Source organism: Calonectris borealis, chromosome 1 (genome assembly GCF_964195595.1).
Source record: "Calonectris borealis chromosome 1, bCalBor7.hap1.2, whole genome shotgun sequence".
Lineage (NCBI taxonomy): Eukaryota > Metazoa > Chordata > Aves > Procellariiformes > Procellariidae > Calonectris > Calonectris borealis.
This window is the reverse complement of record NC_134312.1, coordinates 85,317,878-85,339,567: the sequence shown is the minus strand read 5'-3', so window position 1 is coordinate 85,339,567 and position 21,690 is coordinate 85,317,878. Positions and strand designations below refer to the sequence as shown.

At 41.0% G+C, this 21,690-nt stretch overlaps 1 protein-coding gene across 3 annotated transcripts in view; it reads right to left on the bottom strand.

Moving 5' to 3' along the window:
- TSPAN9 (tetraspanin 9) overlaps positions 1–21,690 on the bottom strand; it is a 193,014-nt gene that overhangs the window by 78,721 nt on the left and 92,603 nt on the right. The window lies entirely within an intron of this gene.

Sequence of the window (21,690 nt, the reverse complement as noted above, 5' to 3'; positions counted from 1 at the left end):
AAATTAATTTACCAAATCACTGCTGACAGTCTCAGAAATCAAGCAACTGCACTTACTTACTTTGTTTATTACAGGAGGAGTGGACACTCTCCATTAGACTGAGCAACTTGCTTTGTTAGTAGCCAATGTGCCAATTGTCAGGAAAGTTTGGAAATATGTTAATGTAGGTATACCAAATACAACTGAGCATATTTGTCCCCAATAGAGTTGCAAAAATAGCAAACAGGAGGAAGACAGGGCCAAACTGTAAATACACAGATCACAAAACATAACATCCTAAGAAGTCTCAACATGACCAAGGATTTTATACTTTGAAACAAATGAGGCAGCAGATACTTGGAGACAGGCATCTGAAAAACTGCATCCAGAGGACAGATAAACAGCGTACCTGTTCTAAACAGAATGCTGTTGCAAGATAGTTACTCAAGATAGCTCAGCCTGACGTTTTTCATCCCTTTTTCCATAGTAACCAACTTTAAAAGTCTAAGAACCTATACTGTAAAAATTTGTTCAAATTAGCTTGGAAATGGACATGGAATTTAGCTGCAATTGCTTGTGTTTGTGCCAAGTATTGCTGCTATTGCACATTTCTCTTGTTAATGTCTTTAAACTACGAGCACACTGCAATTACTCTGCACTGATTTTAAAAGCAGACTTAGCACAATAATGTCTCCAATCTGTAAGCAAAACAGTAGCACTATAAATCAAACTGTTAAAGTCACTATTTGAGCCAAACATGAGCAAATTAATAGAGAACAAGTATGGAGATCTGTCTTTAGATTTCTATACATTAAAACTGTGGACTTTAGCACCCATTAAATTGTGCTTTATGTCATTCACACGGCATAGGAAGAGAATTGCTGAACGACAGTAGCTATATTGTCGTGTCCCTCACTGTTAGTCAATATACACAGAACTGAAGATGACTTGCAGGTTCTTCCTTCTGCAAGGTTAAGAAGTGCAGATACAGGAAAGCCATTTGCTTGACATTACAAGCCTTTCACATACGGCCTTACAGTGAAATGGTATCAAAATCTCCAACCGCTGTGCCATGAAAGTAGGACAGAAGAGCAGGATGTTGAATGAGCAAGTGATAATTATTTGATATAAGATTTGGTTAGATTAATCTCTCTGTATAATGTAACAAAGCACTTTATAACAGCACAGATCAAGCCTCCAGTGCACCATCAGGCCAACAAAACTAGAGGAATACATTATATTTAGTAGTTTCTGGCTCAGAAGACTAGAGATATTTTATGGTTAAACTTGTGATGCTTATAATAGCATATATCTGAGAAACAGGCAGCAAAGTTAAAAAAAAGACTCCCATTAAAATTAGGCTCTGACACCTTCTTATCCATGCCTGAGTGAATGTGTCCAGCACACAAATGAAAGGCTTTTTGTTAATCCTGTCAGCTTCCAAAACGACACCATGGCTCTAAGAGATGTGCTAGGCTTCCTGATTTTTCCTTAAACATAACAGAGGGGTCAACAATTCCTTTGTCCGTGAGATACACGCTGAACATAACCCCAGCACCGCACTGGATCTGCCTGGACTCCCCAGGCACTGAAAGGTTGCAGAGGTGCTCTGGACAGCAAGCGCTAACGCACAGCCGTGGCTGGAAGCAGATGCATCCACTCAGCCAAACCCCTGCTCCGAGGGAAGAATACACAGAGCTGCTTTCTGATTCCCAAAAGGGGAGTCTTGAAGTGTATCAGGTATACTGGAGAGGGAGGGAATGTCTTCTTCAACGGTCCTAGCAGATGGACAGAGAAAGCTGTCTTCCAGAAATGCAGGAGCCCAGAAAAAAAAAGAAAGGGAAAGGGAAAGGGAAAGGGAAGAGAAAAGGAGAAAAAAACACATTTCCTCTGACTGTCATTTTAATACCAGAGTAAGAAGCTGCTGTTGCTGCACTCTAACCAGGCAATGACTGGAAGGCACTTAATTTTCCAATTAATTAGATCCTAACTCTAAACGTAGAAGTAATTGATGTGTCAACACAGGCAAATGAAACAACTCTTAACATAAAAGCAAGAGAGTTGCTTCTACCACTCAGTACTGGATGACGGATTCTATTTTTTTTGTAAAGAATTGCTTCTGTGAAAAGCAATTGCCACTGCAGCTCAGAAACCATGCAGTGGCATATTTATCACATAAGGTACCTTCACATCATTCCACACTTTCACTGGCAACACATGCCTACAAAACCCACCACCTCTCTACTTCGGCTGTAAAAACTCCTTTATCATGTTTTGAACATGTACTGTTCACCTAAACATTCACTGACACCTTTATCTTTAAAACACGATTTGGTTTCTTCTTTGCCAAACACACTGCATAGGATCAATTCAACACTTAAAATTGTAACGATAGATGCCTGGTCTTTTTTTAAAAGCTCTCACAAAAATAGCAGCCAACTGCCCCCAGTTAGATTGACTGTCACCAACCAAGACTTAAAGCACTAAGAACCTAACACACACCACTGAACTTGCTACTTGCCATTAATTTCACTTTTTGGCTCGGCATCAACCATTGCACTCAATCAAATTTCTTAACTACAGTCTTTAAGGGGCAAGGGCTGTCTCCTTTGCCTTCATTTGTAGTGACCACTACAATGGGGGACTTACTGGGTTCTATCAAACCTTACTGAAGTAATAAACCTGGCAGTGAGAGTTACAGGAAAGATAAAGCAGGTGTTAGTTGGAAAGCTCACATAGCATCAGAGCAATTCTTCCCTGTCTTTTTTGTTCTGTAAACACACACACGCACATGTGCAACACACATACACAGAGTTAGCAAGCACCATCAAGAATTGTTGTAAGCCTTTTTGTAATGCTAGCATCGTTTTTTTTAAATCTATCTAAATTACAAGCTCCAGGTAGGAAACTTTGACTAGTCTACTTCTAAAATGCTTGCAACTTGGAAAGTTGCAAACTCACTGGCAACCGAGGCATTACAAACAAAAATACTCACAAACCCTTCACTTGAGCCATGCAGCTATTACAGCACACTGTCGATGTGCTATACAATACTTCAGTTCGGAATACCTGAGTTCCTACCATTCCGCTACCTTGCTCATATATCACTCTTAATCTTCCTTTAAAACAAAAATGCATTAACAAGATACTAGAAATTCAGTCATAACTGGGGGAGACAGGTTTCATGTATGTTTAAATAAGGTTCTTAAGAAAGTCACTTAATAAATGTTTTTTCCTTTATCCGTTTAGTGCATGCATCCTTGAAACCAACGTCCCACCCAGTCTTCCCTCATTTAAACTATAAATGCAAACGTGCGGGGATGGGAAGGAGCCAGATGGCTCCAGGGATGACAGGCTGGTCAAGTGATATTCTGTCTTTCACCTTGTCTAGGTCAACAGTTTGAAACAGACTGAAAAAATTACCAGCTGACAGGGAAGGACCTGCTGGCCCATCCCAGTCCTCATGTTGCCCGCAGCAACTGGCAGCTTTTCTAACATCTAATCAGCAATACCAGGGGATGGACAAACACAGAGATGACCTCAACCAGTTCCCTCTGGAACACCATCATGGTGCAGTGTCAGATGTGCAAGTGTAGTAGGCTTGCTTGACAGAACCCAAACTCCTCTGTTCTGCAGCCAAAAACCTGCTTACGCTAAGGCTAGCAGACAGTTAACTTTTCACCGATACTGAAGGCTTCAACAGAAAAAAACAGAAGGGAATTGCCATTTCAAGAAGGTAGAAAAAATAGCTCAGCTCCTTGCCTGGCAACACAGTCTTACTCAAATGTTTTCCAAACTCACAGCACCCAAGACAGATGAAAGGCTGATTTAAGTCAGTTCTTATTTCAACTCTTTCTGAAATTGTCTAAAAGCTTATCCTCCTCTGAAGTTGTTTAAATACCAGGAAACATTATTTTAGCCCTGTGAAATGTTGGCTGAAGGACCATCACACATCCAAATTCCGGCACATACATGGCTTTGACTCCTCTCTGTGCGTACATCGGATACAGGAGGGGTTACACAATGGTTCTTACAAACCCATCTGATTAGAAATCCCTTCTCTGGGCAGATATCACTGCAGTCATAAATCAGTATGAATGAGAGCAAATTCCATACGAATCCATTCCTACATCACTTGGGAAAAAGTTCATTCCTTCTCTGCTTCACCACCAGTTTTGAAACACTCCTTTCTGCAGAATAGCCAGTGACCAAGTTTCACAATCCTACAAGCAGCAAAATTGCAGCTTCTGACTTTATCAGAGCACTACAACCACACAGCACAGAGTTGGGGGGGCGGGGGCGCAGGGGCAGAGGGGAAACAGATAGAGGCTGGGACCCAGCTCACAGGTGGGTGAGCAGAAAACAACAGAACAGCAGCAGCTTTCCAGAGTCCACTACTCTAACACACAATGTGCTTGGTTTTGCATGTAGATGTACCCCATAACTTCCAGTTGTCAGATTCAGCAGCCCCCCAAATATGCTAGCTTGCTCCCTTCTGCAGCTGGGGACTGGATTGCCCAGCAGCCTGCTTCTGGCCACGTAATTAAATCCCAAGCAATGGCTGATCTTGAAGTATTTCAGAGCTACACAGTAGCTATCCTGAAGTATATACTTTAGATGCTGGGCAACTGAGTTCCCTCCTAATAATAGAAAGAGAAAGTCTTCCAGAGAGAGCAGTAACAGACAAATCTTATTTAGTAAAGTATACAATGAGCAACTGTGGCTTGCACAAATTTTATCTCCCTGTTAATTCAGGTATATTCAAAGGTGCATACAATCAGAGACAGCAGTTAAAGCAGCTTATGATATACCTGAACATAAAACCCCATGAAAATATTCAGAAATGTATTTAAAATTTAATCTCTGTTTAGAGACTTTCATTTCAAGATGCTGCTAATGTGTATGACAGATGAGCACTACATCTGGTATTCTCCGGTATTCCCTATTCTATACATCTCTATTCTCTACACATCTATGCATATTCTCTATACATCTACCTCTATACGTCTCTGGTATTCTCTATTCTATACGTCTCTATTCTCCGGTATTCTCTTAGTCAGCATAGAAGGTGCTGACTAAGCGTTTGCTCTTTTTGTGAAACAGATTTCAAAAGTAACACAGCACAGGTGATGGCTTGGTTAAAAATCAAAACCAGTCTATGCTAGCTTTCTGTAAGAAATTTTGTTGTGTGGGGAGAAGGAGAAAACAAGTTCTACTTTACTTGCATTACTGCTTGTTTGCGTGCAGTAGCACCCACGACAGGCAAAACGCTGTTGTAATGCGCGAGGGGGCAGAACGGTTGCCCCCAACACCTCCACGTGAAACCAGCACTGCAACTTCAAATCACAGAACAACTAATAAGAATTAGGAAGTAGTTCAAGAGAGTGCTGCAGTTACTTGATAAAATCTGCTTTGGAGTGTATTGCTTTGCTGCCTCCTCCACAGCTAAAACTCGCTTCTCACCATTACAAGCAGGAACAATTCTACTGTTTTCTAGAGTTCTTAATTCACTTTTTTGTATTAACTCCCTCACTCTCAATGCCCTTTTCAGCTCTCTCGATAAATGGATCGATTTGAACCCAGGACATCAAAGTGCTGAGTCTTTGAAAACCCAAGGAGCTGAGCATAATCACTCCATGGAAGGACTTATTCTTATAAGTCTTCCAGTTGTAAGTTACTATAACAGAAGCCTCTTTCACTTCCAACTTCATGCCAATTCCTATTACTACAACGGCCCGGCTACTTGCTTTCCAAATGCACACTTCCCCTTTTACTCTTTACTCCCTTTGTTTACAGTAAAAATTAACAGTCAGGTCCCTCTAAAATTCATGTTTAAGAGCGTTTTTAAAAAAAAAAAAAACAAAACAACACAGAGAATTTTTATTACGTAATATATTCTGGGCTCTTTTTCTGTCCTTATTTTTCCCCCTGTACCTTTTGACTGATGTTTTCAAGCTTTTCTCCAAAACTGCTAGGGCTAATGCTTTGTCTAGTATTTGAATAATCACATGACTCCAGGATTGAGGCCTTAAGATAACTCTTGAATGACTGGAGATTCAAAGTCACAATATCTGGCAATATTGAAATATTGAAATCTTTCCATTTCTAACTGCTACATTGCAATCTTCCCATTTGCTGGTAAAGTCATCCCATTCATCTTACTGGTTTCAAATGGAGCTTTAACTCAGTCAAGGAAGGTATCATCATTAGATGTCTTGTATCTACCCATACAATGCTAGCACATACACTTGATAATAAAAATGAGCTACTACACAAAGAGAAGGAATTTATTTTGGATCAAGACAGCAGAACAGCAAAACCAAATCATGCTAATGCTGATGAAACAGCTCAAAATGAGCATGCATTACTGCAAGGGTTTAATAGAACCTGGTTTTTTTTTTTGTAACTGTGAGAGACTCTTCATTGCTTAATTTAGTCAGAACACTATGAGCAGGGTCAAAAACCAACCAACCAAACCTCCCTATTTATAAGAACCCATCTTTCCTCCTCTTTTTCCATTCTCTGCATCTCTGCTCACTGAGCCAAGACACACTATAAGCATTACAATATAACATATCGTCTTAAAAGTTTAAACCTTAACATTTGCACAACACAAACAAGTGGACAGTTGTTCTCTTGGGTGGTCATGTTCAGCTGTTCAGTAATGGGGTAACTAAGGAATCTGAGACAAGAACTGAGGACAAGAATCATAAAAAACCAAAACCAGAGTCTGAGTACCTGAAGCAGTGAAAATACACTGGTTTGCCTCTCATCCAAAGGAAATAAACCCATCATCTGCTAGGACGGATCCTCTCCGTAAGGAAAACATAGCTAGATAAAACATAAAACTTACTTCCACTCAGCAGTCAAAAAATAAATGTAGACCTGTGCATTTTGTCAGGGGTTTGGTTTTTGACAATGAAAAGAGCACTAAATAAAATGTGCTGAGCTCTCCTAATTCAGCACAAGTACTGCAATGAGGAAAGAATTATTCTGCTCCTCAGGCTAGGCTATTTCAAAGGTCACTTGTGCTCACATAGGTATGGGGGCCATGAGAAGCCAGTGGGGGAGAGATCTTACACCTATCTCGCTGCTGGGCCGTGTGCAGGCCAGTTGCTGTGGTTTGTACAAAATTACTTGCCACTTTGCTTTTTATATTTGGTCGCTAAAAGACAAACAATCAGCAAGTTCTGCAGGGAACAACTGAATGAAAAATCCACTTTTCCAGGGCTAATTTTTACATAAACTAGCATCACAAAAAGTAACTATGCTCTAGGACACTAACATAAACAGCAGATGTGTTTATGGCAAGTGTTCCCCAATATCACAAACAAATAGCAAGATCTCCACAGTAGCTGGAAGAGAGCCATTTTGCAAGCAGGTGGTTTGGAGAACAATCCAGGGTTCTCTTCGCAGGACTTTTCCAGTTGGAGGATATTCCTCTCAAAGTAGCAACACTAATCTGAAGTTAAGAGCCCTTTTCTCCTTGCTTTCAAAGACAGAGGACAAAGCGCAGAAAGCTGGCCCACCTAAGCTGCTTAAAAAGCTCTGTAACATTTTCATTAGTGGCAGAGTAGCTGCACTGACCACAGCAATCACCAGTTACGTGAGATGCTCCATCCCAGCAACATTCCACCCCACGTGCACACGCAACGTTCACTGGAAAATGAATGAAGAGGCCAAGGTGGGACTATCTGTATTCCCCAAAGCATCTTAAATGTAAGCTCTGGAACAAAGTACTATTCCCTCTTTTGTGTCCATCGACACATACGCAACAGTTTTCCACACTCACCCCAAGCCATGCAGAACAGGGTACCAGGAACGTAGATCCAGAGGCCAAGCGAGGAGAATGAGTCCCAGTTCATTCCACAGTAGGAAAAATGGGTACTGATGATCACACAGAGCTTTGCCTGGAGAGTTTCTTCCTTTATTCTAATCAGCTTGCTTGAACACCAGCTTTCACAACCTGCTAATCTCAGCTCTGCTCTATCCAGCTTCCCTATCTTCTTTGGCCTAGAGGCTCATGAAGTCCCATCTCTTCTACATTTCTTCTCCCTTCGTGTATCTTGTGAATTAACTCACCAGCTCCAGAATGAATTCCACTCCTGTTTCACCAGTAAAACTTCTACCTGTCACCCCATCATTCACTCTGCTTGTACACTTTTATCCCTTTACCTGTCTCATCTTCAGAGTGTCCAAGCTCCCAAAACAGGCCCTGCCTATACTCTGCATTTACACAACACCTTGCATAACCTGGCCCAGGTCTCTACTAGTCTCTAGACATTGTTCTGACACTTAAATATTAAGGCTTTTTTCTCCAGGAGTGTTATTTGGTCAAATAAAGATATCGTATCTTCCTACAAACCTCAACACAGTAGTGAGAGGACAATAATAATGGTGGTAAAAGCAATAGCAGTAGCACTGTGTAAGATTCACATAATCAGCACAAGGTACAGCAGGGAAAATACCTAACTGTGATACCGCGTTTGGGACATGGATTGAAGAATAGTCTGCCCAGTCGGACACCATGTGGAATTTAAGAAGGCAGCGCATAATCACCCGAGCTGGTCTTGGCTAGGATGCCAGGATTAGCACTCCAACACTTCTGAAAAGTGGCCAGGAAGGCTGTTTTGCCTCTCATCCAAAGGAAATAAACCCACCATCTGCTAGGTGGCCCCCCAACACTATGTCAGGCATCATTTTTACACAGATTTGAGAAAAGTGATAAACCCACCATCTGCTAGGTGGCCCCCCAACACTATGTCAGGCATCATTTTTACACAGATTTGAGAAAAGTGATAAACCCACCATCTGCTAGGTGGCCCCCCAACACTATGTCAGGCATCATTTTTACATCGATTTGAGAAAAGTGCCTTTACTGATCCGCCTGAGTGACTTTCAGCATCAGTGCATCCCTTAGCAGTGCACTCGACCAGTATCAACCCAGAAAACCAAGTGTTTTTCCCTGGTTCATCAAAAACATACTCTTTTCTACCTCAATTTTTCTGTACATTTCTCAGCCAGTTACATGGACACATTAAAAGAAACAGTGACCTAATTTTGACACTGTGGTTTCATAATGTAAAGATAACCTAATTCTTCACCAGTCCCAAAACACCTCTTCCTGATAAATTACCTTCTCTCTTGAGTATTTAGTATTACTTTTGGCAATAAGAGGACTGAACAAAAAATGCAAACTGGAAATTAAAAAGCCTTTTAAAGTTGCTTTTCCTTGAGATCAATTAGGACAAGGTGCACAAACACAGAAAAAGAGTATGAAATATATTAATGTGCAGCTCTGCATCTTAAGATACAGGCAATCAAATCTCTTGCTTCAGTAAGTACTGAGATCAGGGGTCATGAAGGAAAGTTGTTTTCCCCCCATGGTACAACACTGCTTAATTCCTTAGATGCATAGAAATTTTCTTTCATTTTCTACAGCAACAACAGGTATTGGCCCTAAATAGGGTCAAGAAAGGTTTTGGAACAACAGTTCTGGTTAGAGTTAGCAAGTGAGTATAGCCAAAGACATTTGGCAAATAAGAATATGATTGATTCCTACCATATTATTAATCTGATCAAAAAGGGTTTACATAAATAAGTAAAAAAAATCTTGGCCACTAAGAAACAATTTTATCAGAAAACTGCATTGAAAAGCAAAAAATAGACAAATCAACCAGGAAACAGATCAGCCTAGCATGACTTAACCTTACGCGTGGCTTGAAAGAGTGGAGGAGAGTAAGATAGGGAATGGTCTTGGACTTTTCAGGGAACAGGCTAACTGTATGTGCTCGTTAACCACAGGCAGTGAAGTGGAGAAGAGCTTCTATGCAGCGTGACACTGGGCATGAAGTATCAGCATTCTCAGAGGAATGCCGTTACTTCAGTAAGGAGGTGCAACAGATGAACGTAAGTTTTACCTTCCATCATTCCTGCATTATTAGGAATGCAAGCAAAAAAGGGCTAACTTCTCTTAGAGCAATACCTTATAACTATTAAACCACTGTACACAGAATCTTCACACACACACACAACCGTGTAGCTATTTGCAGCCATCATTAAAATAATTGGATTATTTCATTTTATTTCATAAAAACACTAACAGTAATGTAATAAATACTTTATTAAAATCATGCCTGTCTACCTTTTTGGATTGCTTTCTAGCCAGAATTGCTCAGCATTCACTCTTCACTTCTGCAGTCTTCATCCCTTTAGAAGGCCATATGTGTGCATGGCCTCTATACGTGACAGCCTCATGTTACAATATCTGTGAATTTCATTGCACAAAATTTGAAAAGTACTATTCATGACTTCCCAAGACTTCGTTCCAATAACATCAGCGGCATACACTCCCATGGAGTGTAAAAGCAGCAAGTTAAGTCCTTCACCCTGATGTAAGAACCTCAAACAAAATGGTTTTTTGAAGTGGCAAGACTGCATGTGCTAAACAAAATGCCAGGCTTCACCATGAAGACTTTGGTCAGCTTGGACACCGCCATTCTTGGAAAGAAAGCAAATGGAAACTTCCTTTCATAAGAACAACTCAGCTACTAAGAGGAATAGGATGAAACTTCTGAAATCCTCCTGGCTAACACCTATTAGTGTTGTATCAGTGAGCAGCATCCTCGCTGAAAGGTACACACTATGTCCTTTCTCTCTCCCTCGCAACTACTCTCCTCTAACAGATGGTCAGTTTACATGTGGTAAAGACCCACTGTAATTAAAAACGCCATTCTCATTAGCCATCCTCCATGAATATGACACTTTTTCTGATGAGTATGTGCTTCATTTCATGGTAAACTGCAGCCAGGAAAACAAATAATACTGTCAATTTCTACACTGGGGTTGTGTGGAGGGGCTGGATTGCAGATCCCCAGGAGACAGTCAGAGAGACGATTCACCAAGGTTGGGAACCCCAACCTGGGGGTGAAGACAGACCCTAGTAATCAGCATGTGAAGTTCATCTGTCTTCCAGAAGGATTCACAGAGTGTGATTCATATTCTCTTCACCTTTCAATTACTTTTCTCATTTCAAGAGCTCTCACCACATTTACAATCAACTGCTCTACAATTATTTTTGGAACACAACAATCACAAACTAGAAAGACATTAGCAGGACTCTGGCTTTATAAAGGCACAGATTTACTGCTTCCCCCTTCCTGCAATTACTCTCCTCCTCTCCAGTTGGAAAAACCAGAGGGACAACACAGAGATAAATCACCTTTTTCAAGAGTCATTTATCTTCCACAGAGTCTACAGACCGCTCTGGATTCAGTGTCACTTCAGAATGGAGACATTATGGACTACTGGAAGTGTCTGCAGAATTACTGACTTCAAAAACCTCCAACACCCTAGAAAGACCATCATCACATAGAGGTCCTAAGAGGAGGAAGAACAGTATTGCAGTCAAGACCTTTAATCAGGTTCAATTCTCAGCTCTTTCATAAATCACTCTCTAACTTTATATTCCAGCTCACCATCTGTAAATATACATGGAGAAGTATACCCCATTTCAGATCGCAAACTCTCAGCTGCTGGGAGCACCTTTTATTATCTTTTCATTCAGAATCTCATCAAGCAGAACCTCCGTTGCTGACTGGTATCCTGAGATGTACTTTCTGCACATGGCAACATAGGCAGAGCCCCGCTGTGCTCCACTCTAGGTTTCCTGCAGGGTCCCAAGAGGAGTAGTAGACTCACATAGACAGATAGAATAATAGACGTTAAAGCTTCCTCCAGGACAAACTTCTTGGCTGGCAGGTACATACTATGTACCAGGGCTTATGTTAGTTTTAGGCTTCTCTTCGCAGCTCACCTATCAATTTTTCACTTACTTCAAAGTTCCCATGAGCCTAGCAAAAACCTGACTGCAACAACTTGTCTCAGATCATTCTGAAACTGAGTATTTGTGACCCATAAGCAAGTCAGTAAAAGGCAGCTATTTTCTACCGCCAGGTCTGACTCCTAGACAGAAAATTATAATTATCAAGACAAGATTATTTTATGTGGCAGTGATGACACACAATCCCTCTCACAGGGAGCTCTATTTTCCATTTCAAGCAAATAGATTTTCTGTCCTGAGCATCAAAAATTTAAACCACTCATATTCCCCAGTGTTTTGCACTGACCATGGCTCTCTTCCAAAAGGCAATGTCAGAAAGCAGTAGGGAGGTCCAGTGTTACATTACATCACAATTTTTTTGCATCAGTCACGTTTGGTTTGTAGTTATCAAATACAGTTTTGTGGGGTTTCTTTTTTTTGCTGACTCTGAACCCTGAAATATCAGCCTTGGGTTTTAGAGACAAGCTGAGCTATTTTCGTCTGTCACACTTTCACTAATAGCAATGCTTTCGCAGGCAAGTTCTGTTCTTCAAGAAGTCGGTGCAGTTCTACTATGCAGGGTCTCATTGACTCAACAAAGCCGCTATTTCTGTGAAACATGCAGAACTGCTGCTGGGCTGGATAAGCACTAAAACGACGAGAAGTGAAAAGGTCTCCAAGTTACCTCAGTCACCAAAGTTAATAGCCAAGCTGAGCTATTTTCGTCTGTCACACTTTCACTAATAGCAATGCTTTCGCAGGCAAGTTCTGTTCTTCAGGTGGCCAACTTATAGCATTTGAGCCATGTATGGCTTGAATGCTCTGAGTGCAGATGACACTCATGGGTAAGCCCTATCCGACTACATACCCAGGTTAGTCTCATGCAGCAACAAAGCAAAGGGACCTATAAGAAGTTGTTGTCACCTCACACTCCCGAATTACTTACAGAAAGCCCCTTCCCCAGAGATCTCCTGAGTTGGAGGTATGTACCCTCTGGCATTCTGCTGCAGAGAAGTTTAATTCAAGTCTCATAGGGTTGGAAGAGCTGGACACCAATAAGATACAAATGGCTGCATTAAGTGTCACTTTTATACAGCTCTCAGACCACAAGCAACATAGCTAATAAAATGTCATCTCATCTGCTTGCTACTCCAGAGGTTGTAACAACTACAGCAAAAAATAAAAGGGGAAAAAAGCAGAGAGATGATCTGTAGCAGACAGGGGACCTAAGTAGAATGGAAGAGAAGCACACAGTGCTACTTTCAGGTCTGCCATGTCCTCCTGCATGACCCTGGTTAAGACAGTCAAACCCTCTGTATCTCAGGTGCCTACCTTGTAATCCTTAATAAAGGGCTTTGAAATTTGAAGAAAGGTCTCTTAACGCTCCTTGTCCCTATCTTCATCTTGGATTTTTTGTTAGTTTTCCTTTCAGGAGGGTTAGGACAGGGAAAATATTAGTCTTCTCTTGAGTCTTGACTTTATTTATTTATTTATTTCATTTATGCTCATGAAAGGCAACAGTAGAAAGCAACTTGCACATAACCACTAAGCAAACTCGGTATCTCCCAGGTCCTTGGGCTCTTCTCATTTTTGACCCCATTTTTTGCTTAGGAAATGAAAAAACTACAAGGTCCTTCATCTACAACACAGATAACTGCAATGTAAGACACTCTCATGCTTCCCTCTGCCAGTGTATCCCCAATCTATTTGGAAGGCATCATCACCAGGCATCTTTTTGTGAGCAAATCTATTAAAGGAAACCTCTGCAAAGAAATTGCCTCAAGGCTACAGTTCAGTGGTAGCTATGGCAAGTGTTCCCTGTGCTGTTAGCTTGCACTCACTGTGGAAAGTCCCCATAAAGTCACAAATAAATGGAACTCTTTATGCTTTTGCCATGGGATCACATGGGCATATCAGTCCAGTATGAGCAGGAATCTCTTTTACAAAACCACACTATTCTGAAGATGGAAGAATGGATTCATTTAAGCAGGTCTTCCCAATTCAGTACCTTTGAATAAGAACTGTTAAATAAAAGCTCATGTCATTTGTCAGCTGAAATGTATTTTCTATCCCTATTGCTATACTTGAATGACTAGGCTCTGAAAACAACTTTTAAAAGTCTCTTCCTAATTAATAGCTTAAACAGAGATAACTTGGAGTCATGTGTCTTAGCAGGAACTAAATCAAGGTGACAGTTTTTGCTTAATGCCAAAGACATTTTAAATTAAGTCTCCCACTAAATGTCAGACAACACTATTCATAGAAAAGAAAAACAACAATAACAACAAAAAATACAGCAAAAAAAGCTAGAACAAGCCCATGTGCCCTGGGAGTCTGCAAACGGAAACATCCTTGTCATTAATCACTCAGACACAGCGATGCTAAACTGAATATTCAAGCCAAGATCCAACTCACTTTGCTTTAGCCATCTACAAAGTAACAATGTAGAAGCTCTTGTAATCACGTTACCTGTCTGATCGGAAGCATCTACGCTAGAACAAGTTTAACCATAGCCTCTCTGTCAACTACGAAGAGAGCTTTTGGGGAATCTCTCAGATACAGCATCCGTAGCATAGCTCTCCATCGCAGACATCCCTTAGCATAGATAGCTAATTAAGGCAAGATGACTCCTGTCCATGGAGCTGGAAAGACAACGGAGTTTTCAAGACACAAAGAACTCTGTCACAAGCTGTTGAGAGCAAGCTTAACAAACCCTCAGGCACCAGCATCTGGCCAGTCACTGAATAGGGTACCAGGCATTCAGGAGTTTGAAAACCGGCCATCAACCCATCCTTCTTGCAGAGAGCTGACTTCAGCAGCAGCAAAGCCCAGATGAAAGCTTTCAAAAATCCTACTTTTGATTATGCATGTTCGAGTTCAGGACTTCCTTTAAGTTGTTAGTTTAGTGGGTTTTTTGGTTGTCTGTTTCGTTGGCGTTTTTTGCAATTGATGGCTCAGGTATCATTTTCTAAAAATAGCTCTCAGATAGAGTACAAGGCTTGACTTTCCAAGTACTTGCACAAGTGTTATAAAATAACAACTTTACTGAAAACAATGCAGTCTATGAAAAAGGCATATTTTAACGGACTCAACTATTGTCAAGTACTCAAAAACAATTTCAGTTAGGCATATTCATGCCAAAGAGTACTCAAGTCTTTCTCCAATGCCCACTGTCTCACCTTGGAGAACCAAAAATATTTGTATCCTCTTCCTGCTCCTTCTTCCTGAAGTGCTAGGCAAAAGGCTACCTCTGCTCAATCTCAAAGAGCTGAGCTAGGCCTTATCATTAGAACAATCTCAAGCTCGATCATGTGTAATGTCATGCTCTCTATCTGTGTTTCTTAACCATTTCTAGATTAAAATAATGGGACACCTAACTTAAGCAAAACAAGCACTACAAACACTACCTAATCTTTCAGAGGAAAAATAATTCAGGGTCCATCCAGCACACTGATGACATTGTCATGTCTCTGTGGCAAGCTCTGTGCTCTCAGGGTTTTTCCTTTCAAGCATATGTTCCTGATTCTGTACACTGCCTTTTGTTTCAGCACTGCTGTGCTCATTCCAGCCCTAAGACAGATCTTAAGTCTATATAGTCATATAATCCTAAGCAGCCATAATTCAATAAGCCTGTTTTTCCTCTTTGTGCGATTGGGTTTGAACGCTTTCTTTGCTAAACCTGCCCACCACACATCCTGTAACACAGATAACCTTGAGCTGACTACCCAGAAAATACATTGCATCAATGACCAGACATAAATCTGCACTGATACTGCAGCAAAAAGAGCCACTGCTGAAATGAATGTCACATCAGGTTGCAGTCTTGGAAGAACAGATACCTCAGAGCAGAAACAATGAAGGAAGAAGCCTCCCTCCCTCCCCCAGGCTGCAATGGAGCAAAAAAATTATGCCAGAGACCATCATTAAAGCGGTATTGTTAATTACAGCTTCTAGAACCTTTTACCAGTAAGTTGAGGACAGAAAGAAGGTTCTTTAGAAGGTGCTGAGCTTCCTTCAACAGAAAACAGAAAAAAAATCTACCGATTATCCACTCAAAAATCTGAAGTCACGTCAGAGAACTGTGTGCATGCAGGCACAGTGCTATCGGATTTATAAAAGCGGTGCCCCACACAAGTGCAAATGAACCCTCTCAGCTTTCTCTGATGGAGGCTGGGAAAGTAAGCAAATAAGCCAGCAGCTGTTATTCCTCAGAAACCTGATCATAACCTCATCAGGATCTTTGCTTCCCCCACTCAGTTACTCAAATTTTCAATCACAAAAGGGCAGGTACGACATTCGGACCAGCAAGGCTGAGCGTGGAGAACAGATAGGTAGGTGTACGGCTAAACTTCGGGCAGCAACAAATTGTGTGCTATAGATTCTGACAAAATAAAGGAGGAGGAAGAGACTATGGGGGACGGAGGGGAAGAAATTAAGGAGGCTTTTATCTTCCCCATTTTCTTTCATATTTCTTTATGATGCACACAGTAAAGCTTTAAAAGACAAAAATACTTCTATGTATATGTTCCCACAAGTAAGAGACCATATAGAATTACAATAGTGTTGTTTTCCTCCTTTTATATTAATTTTATGCACATCCTTCTTCAATGTGTTTGTTGCAGAACTCTTGTAGATCCAGAATCAGGATCTCCTAATTGGGGTTGTAAGAGTTCTTGAATAATAAGGAAACAGAAACCATCCAGATCCAAACAAGAAATTCTTTCTCCTTTCCGTTGTGCTGGCTCCACTTCCCTATCTTCCTGTTGTGCCATAGTGCTATCTGTTCTTTTGCGCTCCTGAGAGTGCCCCAAGATGCAGGAACTGGGACAGCCAATATCTACGGAAGAGTTATACACAGAACCACAAAACAAGGTGGGACACCACCAAAATATACCAACATCAGGGACACAGGAGATAAGGATAGCCTCGAAGAACAACAAATCTTTTCCCAGATTTTGTATGTCACCTTTAAGATAAAAAATAGGGAATGCTGCAAAGAAATAATAGTTTCTTGAGAAACACATTCCAGGGTGGGAAGCACAGAGAGAAAAAAAAAAACAGTGGTTAAGAACCAGAAAAATAACCAATTTAAATAGCAGTGAAATTTCTGATAATTGTATGGCAGAGAAGAAAATTAATCCTTAATTTTCTAATTTGGATTTATGGGAGAAGTATATAATGCAGTGGATCTTCAGCATGTAACATACAGCAAGTATTTAAGCTTTCCAAAAGCATGCCCTGCTCCAATCAGGATATGCCACTTGGAATAGGTTGGGGGGAACACATTAAACCACTTGTTTATTATTCACACTACAGGAATGTGAATTCTATTGGGAAAATGAATCAATCAGACAGCAAAGAGCTATTCTCCGGAGTCTACATTAATCAGTCCGACAAGCTGTCACTAAGGATTGGGTCAGGCTCATAACATAGCATCCAACCAGTGGGGAAAAAAATCCCCGAGACTGCAGAAATAGGGAACAGTTCACCCATTTAAAGTTGTGCCCAGAGGCTTGTGTCAACCATTTATTACTGCTCACACACAGTGGCAGAAGCTTTTAAGTGAGAAACCTGCATTCCTGGATGATCCAGAACTCCCTGTGTTGTGGAAACATGCTTGATCCCAGCTACTTCTGTGAGGACAAGCGAGATGAAGTATCCTGAAAGAAATACTGTTTGGGCTCTAATATAGCCCTCTGAAGAAAACACATTCAGGAACTTGAAAAAGGATTAAAACTAGGACACATGTCAGAACAGATACACTGTTGGGAAACACACAGAGTTGTCATGCAGTCTGCACTTCAATAAAACATTTTGAAAAAACCCCTACTTCTATTCCTACAGACTATTTTTCATACAGACACATTGTTTTCAAGGTTTAGCTGTTCCCCAACCCCCCCAATGTAAGTCTAAACCATAAAGTATCATTTTAAAAAATGCCATGCATGAGAATACACACAAAAAATTAGTTTTTTAGTTTTTTAAAAAAAAAAAAAAGAAAACCCCACAACCATTAACCCACCTCACCCCCAGTCCTGGTAAAAATCATGAAGTCCTAAAATCTCATGATTCTAAGATACACACCTTGTTAATGAGACTAAACATAACAGAGAAAACAAGCACGAGCTGGACTGCAGGAGCCCTGATCAGACCAGAAATAAAAGTACTCTGGAAGCAAAAAAGCAGTCAGCAGTTCTGATAAATACTGTGAAGCAGTGTAACACATATAGCAATGCATAAAATCAATATATTGTACTAGAGAACACAATCATACACTGCAGCTGCTTGGATGGGGGAGTGATAAGATCAATGTTTTTGTTCTTGTCAGCACTTGCGCCAACTTACATTCAAGCTGGATGGGGTTTAAAACTAAGTATGACTTACAGTGACACAGCTGCAGGAAGGGCTACAAAAACTGCTGAATGGCTCAGAGAAGCAGAAGTGTTTTAGCTGGAGTGTACTTCAGGAGAGGCTACAAGGGAAGGCAGTCAGATGCACTCTCGGAGGGAAAAACAATAAAAGGATGAAAGTGTTTAATTGCAGCAATGTATTATGAGTGTAAATGCTCAAAAGTGAGGAAAACACATTTCTGTCCTCACAATAAAGCTTCTTCATCTCACTGAACTCCATACGGAGTGCTGTGCATGCTGCTGCTCTAAACTTGACATTAAAAGCTACACCACAGTACACCAGGGCAGCAAAAACATTAGTATAAGCATTTAAATCCTGCCCCAGGCTGCATTGGCAAGATTATATCCAGCAGATCAAGGGATGTGATTATTCCACTCTACTCAGCACTTCTGAAACCACACTTGGACTACTGTGTCCAGGTTTGGTCGTTCCAGCTCAAGAAATCGGAGACCATCCAGCAGAGTGCCACCAAGGCAAACAATGGGCACAAGTTGCTTCAGGGAAAATTCTGGTGCAGCTATAAGAAAAGCTGAGAACAAATTGAATTAATTAAATCATAGAATCATTAAGGTTGGAAAAGACCTCTTAAGATCATCGAGTCCAACCATCGAGCCCAACACTACCATGCCCACTAAACCATGTCCCTAAGCGCCTCATCTACACGTCTTTTAAATACTTCCAGGGTTGGTGACTCAACCACTGCCCTGGGCAGCCTGTTCCAAGGCCTGACCACTCTTTCAATAAAGAAATTTCTCCTAATGTCCAATCTAAACCTCCCTTGACACAACTTGAGGCCATTTCCTCTCGTCCTATTGCTAGTTACTTGGGAGAAGAGACCAACACCCACCTCACTACAACCTCCTTTCAGGTAGTTGTAGAGCGCGATGAGGTCTCCCCTCAGCCTCCTCTTCTCCAGGCTAAACAACCCCAGTTCCCTCAGCCGCTCCTCATAAGACTTGTGCTCCGGACCCTTCACCAGCTTCGCTGCCCTTCTCTGGACACGCTCCAGCACCTCAATGTCCTTCTTGTAGTGAGGGGCCCAAAACTGAACACAGTATTCAAGGTGCGGCCTCACCAGTGCCGAGTACAGGGGCACAATCACCTAGTCTAAAGCTATTGAAATTATCAAGCAGTAAGCTTAAAAGGAAATGCTCTTTCACAGAATACATAAACAAGTGAACTTACCGCCAGAGAATTTAGGAAGGCCATAGGATAAATGACTCAAAGGAGTTCCATGGATTTTTTCAACTCCTTTAGTGTCTATTAAGCATTCTTTACCGTCTACTTTCAAAGACAGGATATGCAAACTTTTGGTCTGATCCAATATATCCAGTTTTACATCTGAGCCTCATGAATGAGAGGTAAATCAAACCACTAGAAGACAAACATAGTAGTCTTAACTGTCTTAACTTGTAAATCCACTACAGTTTATTTGGATCATCAATTTAAATGCTCACAGCAGAATGATAGAATCCTTACCACTAACATGTAATAAATCACAAAGCACAAGAATGATTTATTCCAATTAAGTTGTAAATGGAAGAACAGGCAAAGAAACAAAAGAAGGAGAAAATCCAACAACAGTGCCAGCTTCCATTTCTACTTACAGGCAGAAAGAAAGAGTTAAATTCCCAAGAAAATGGGATTCCAACCTGCCAAAGTAACAGATAGCTCTATCACACCAAGGTCATACATCATAGCCACCTCCACAGGCCACTTCTACAAGCAGAGTAGATAACACCTAAAAAAATTTAAACAAACACAAAAATAACAAAACAGGATCAAAGATAACACTAGCTATCTGCATTTTAAAGTACATCCCATAAGACACAAAGCCAATCTCACGAAGAGAACTTCAGTTTTCTTAGTGACACTTTGCAGGCAGTGGGGAGGTTTTGGATTTAAGTTATGTGTCATGAGAAAACTTGCACTCTTCTAGGTACTTCTGGAAGTCAGTGACATGCTAGACCTCTGGAGTGCACAGCCAAATAAAAGGATGGTCTACGGGTCTTAAATCTGAAAGGAGTTTTGTGCCTGTGGACCATGCTGCACAAGCCTGTGGAGTTCAGAGGTGGCTTGCCTGCATCGAGTCCCTCACAAGGCATGGCGCGTAACAGATGGTCTGTTGCTTAAGACACTTACCAAGGACTTTAGAGATCCAGATTCAATTTCAGTTTAACTTTGAACAAGTCTCTTAGTAGGACACATCTACACCATGGATATAGACAGATTTAAGCTGTCTCTGCCCAAGCTAATCTGGAAATGAAAGTGCAGGGAAGACCGCTGCAAAGACATCCAAGCTCGAGATAGGTTATCGGCAGGATTTCTGAGCTCACGGGCAATGCCATGCACACACAGGCGAGCAGAACTCAACACAAGCCGACCCGTGCTGAACTGCGCTACATGTGGACTTGCTAGTTCTGGTCTCCAATAACTCTCAGCCCTCTACCCTATGCTCCACTGCAGACATTCTCTTTGTTTTGGTGGCTCAGCTTTCCATCTGTATCAGGAGGATAAAAGCACAGCCCATACTTACAAGGTGTCAAGAGGATAAATACATTAAGTGGTCCTAAGGCACTCTGGGATTATGGCAACAGATGTAATGTCAATTCCTTAAAGCAGTGAAAATGGCAATGACAGGGCAATCAAAACTTTAAGGAAAGAGCAGCTGAGAACAGAAAGTCTATTTTTTTCTAATTTAACCATGTCTTTGCATCCAGAGAACAATGCAGAAGAAAAGGCACTCTTTGGAACATAGCAATAGCTAGATGAAGTGGAAAAAGGGAGGGGGGCACAGAAGTACAAGACAATAAGATTCTTAACCACGGATTTAGTTTAAAACTACTATGAAATGAGACAAAATGAGATGTTCACATTTCTAAATTACAATCCATTGACCGACAGCTCTCTTACCTGCTTAAGATCATAACTGGTTGGAAACTCTCCAAGACAATACAAAGGAAGAAATGAGTCTTGTGAAGAACCCATGCTACTCAGCAGTGACACAGCTACTAACAAAATGTAAGTATTCAGCAGCATCATTTAAAGAAAAGTGTGCTTAATACATCAATCAAGAAGCCTAAAAGAACAAACCTCTGGTTCAGAAGTAGCCCTTCTAGTAACTTTCAGTTCTCTAAGATAGCAAATTAAGTGAGAAAATTTTATTGCATAGTAAAGTGCCAACTCTTTTCCCTCCGTTTCATTTTTACGTCATTTCAGACTCTGTGATTGTACGTTGCGGTATACAGGGATGATTATGTATGACAGAATTACTCCAAGTTAACTGCTTCCACTGTTAACCATTACTGACATTATTTGCAGAGTAAACTGCTTGGTTTAAGTTAACATGCTTTGCATCACATGTGCAGCATGGTAGAAACGTGCACACAAGCAACTAATGCATCTCTGCTAATGACTAGTAATTCGTTAAGCTGATGAACCCCTACAGCTTATAGGCATCTGTTCATAATCTTATCTTC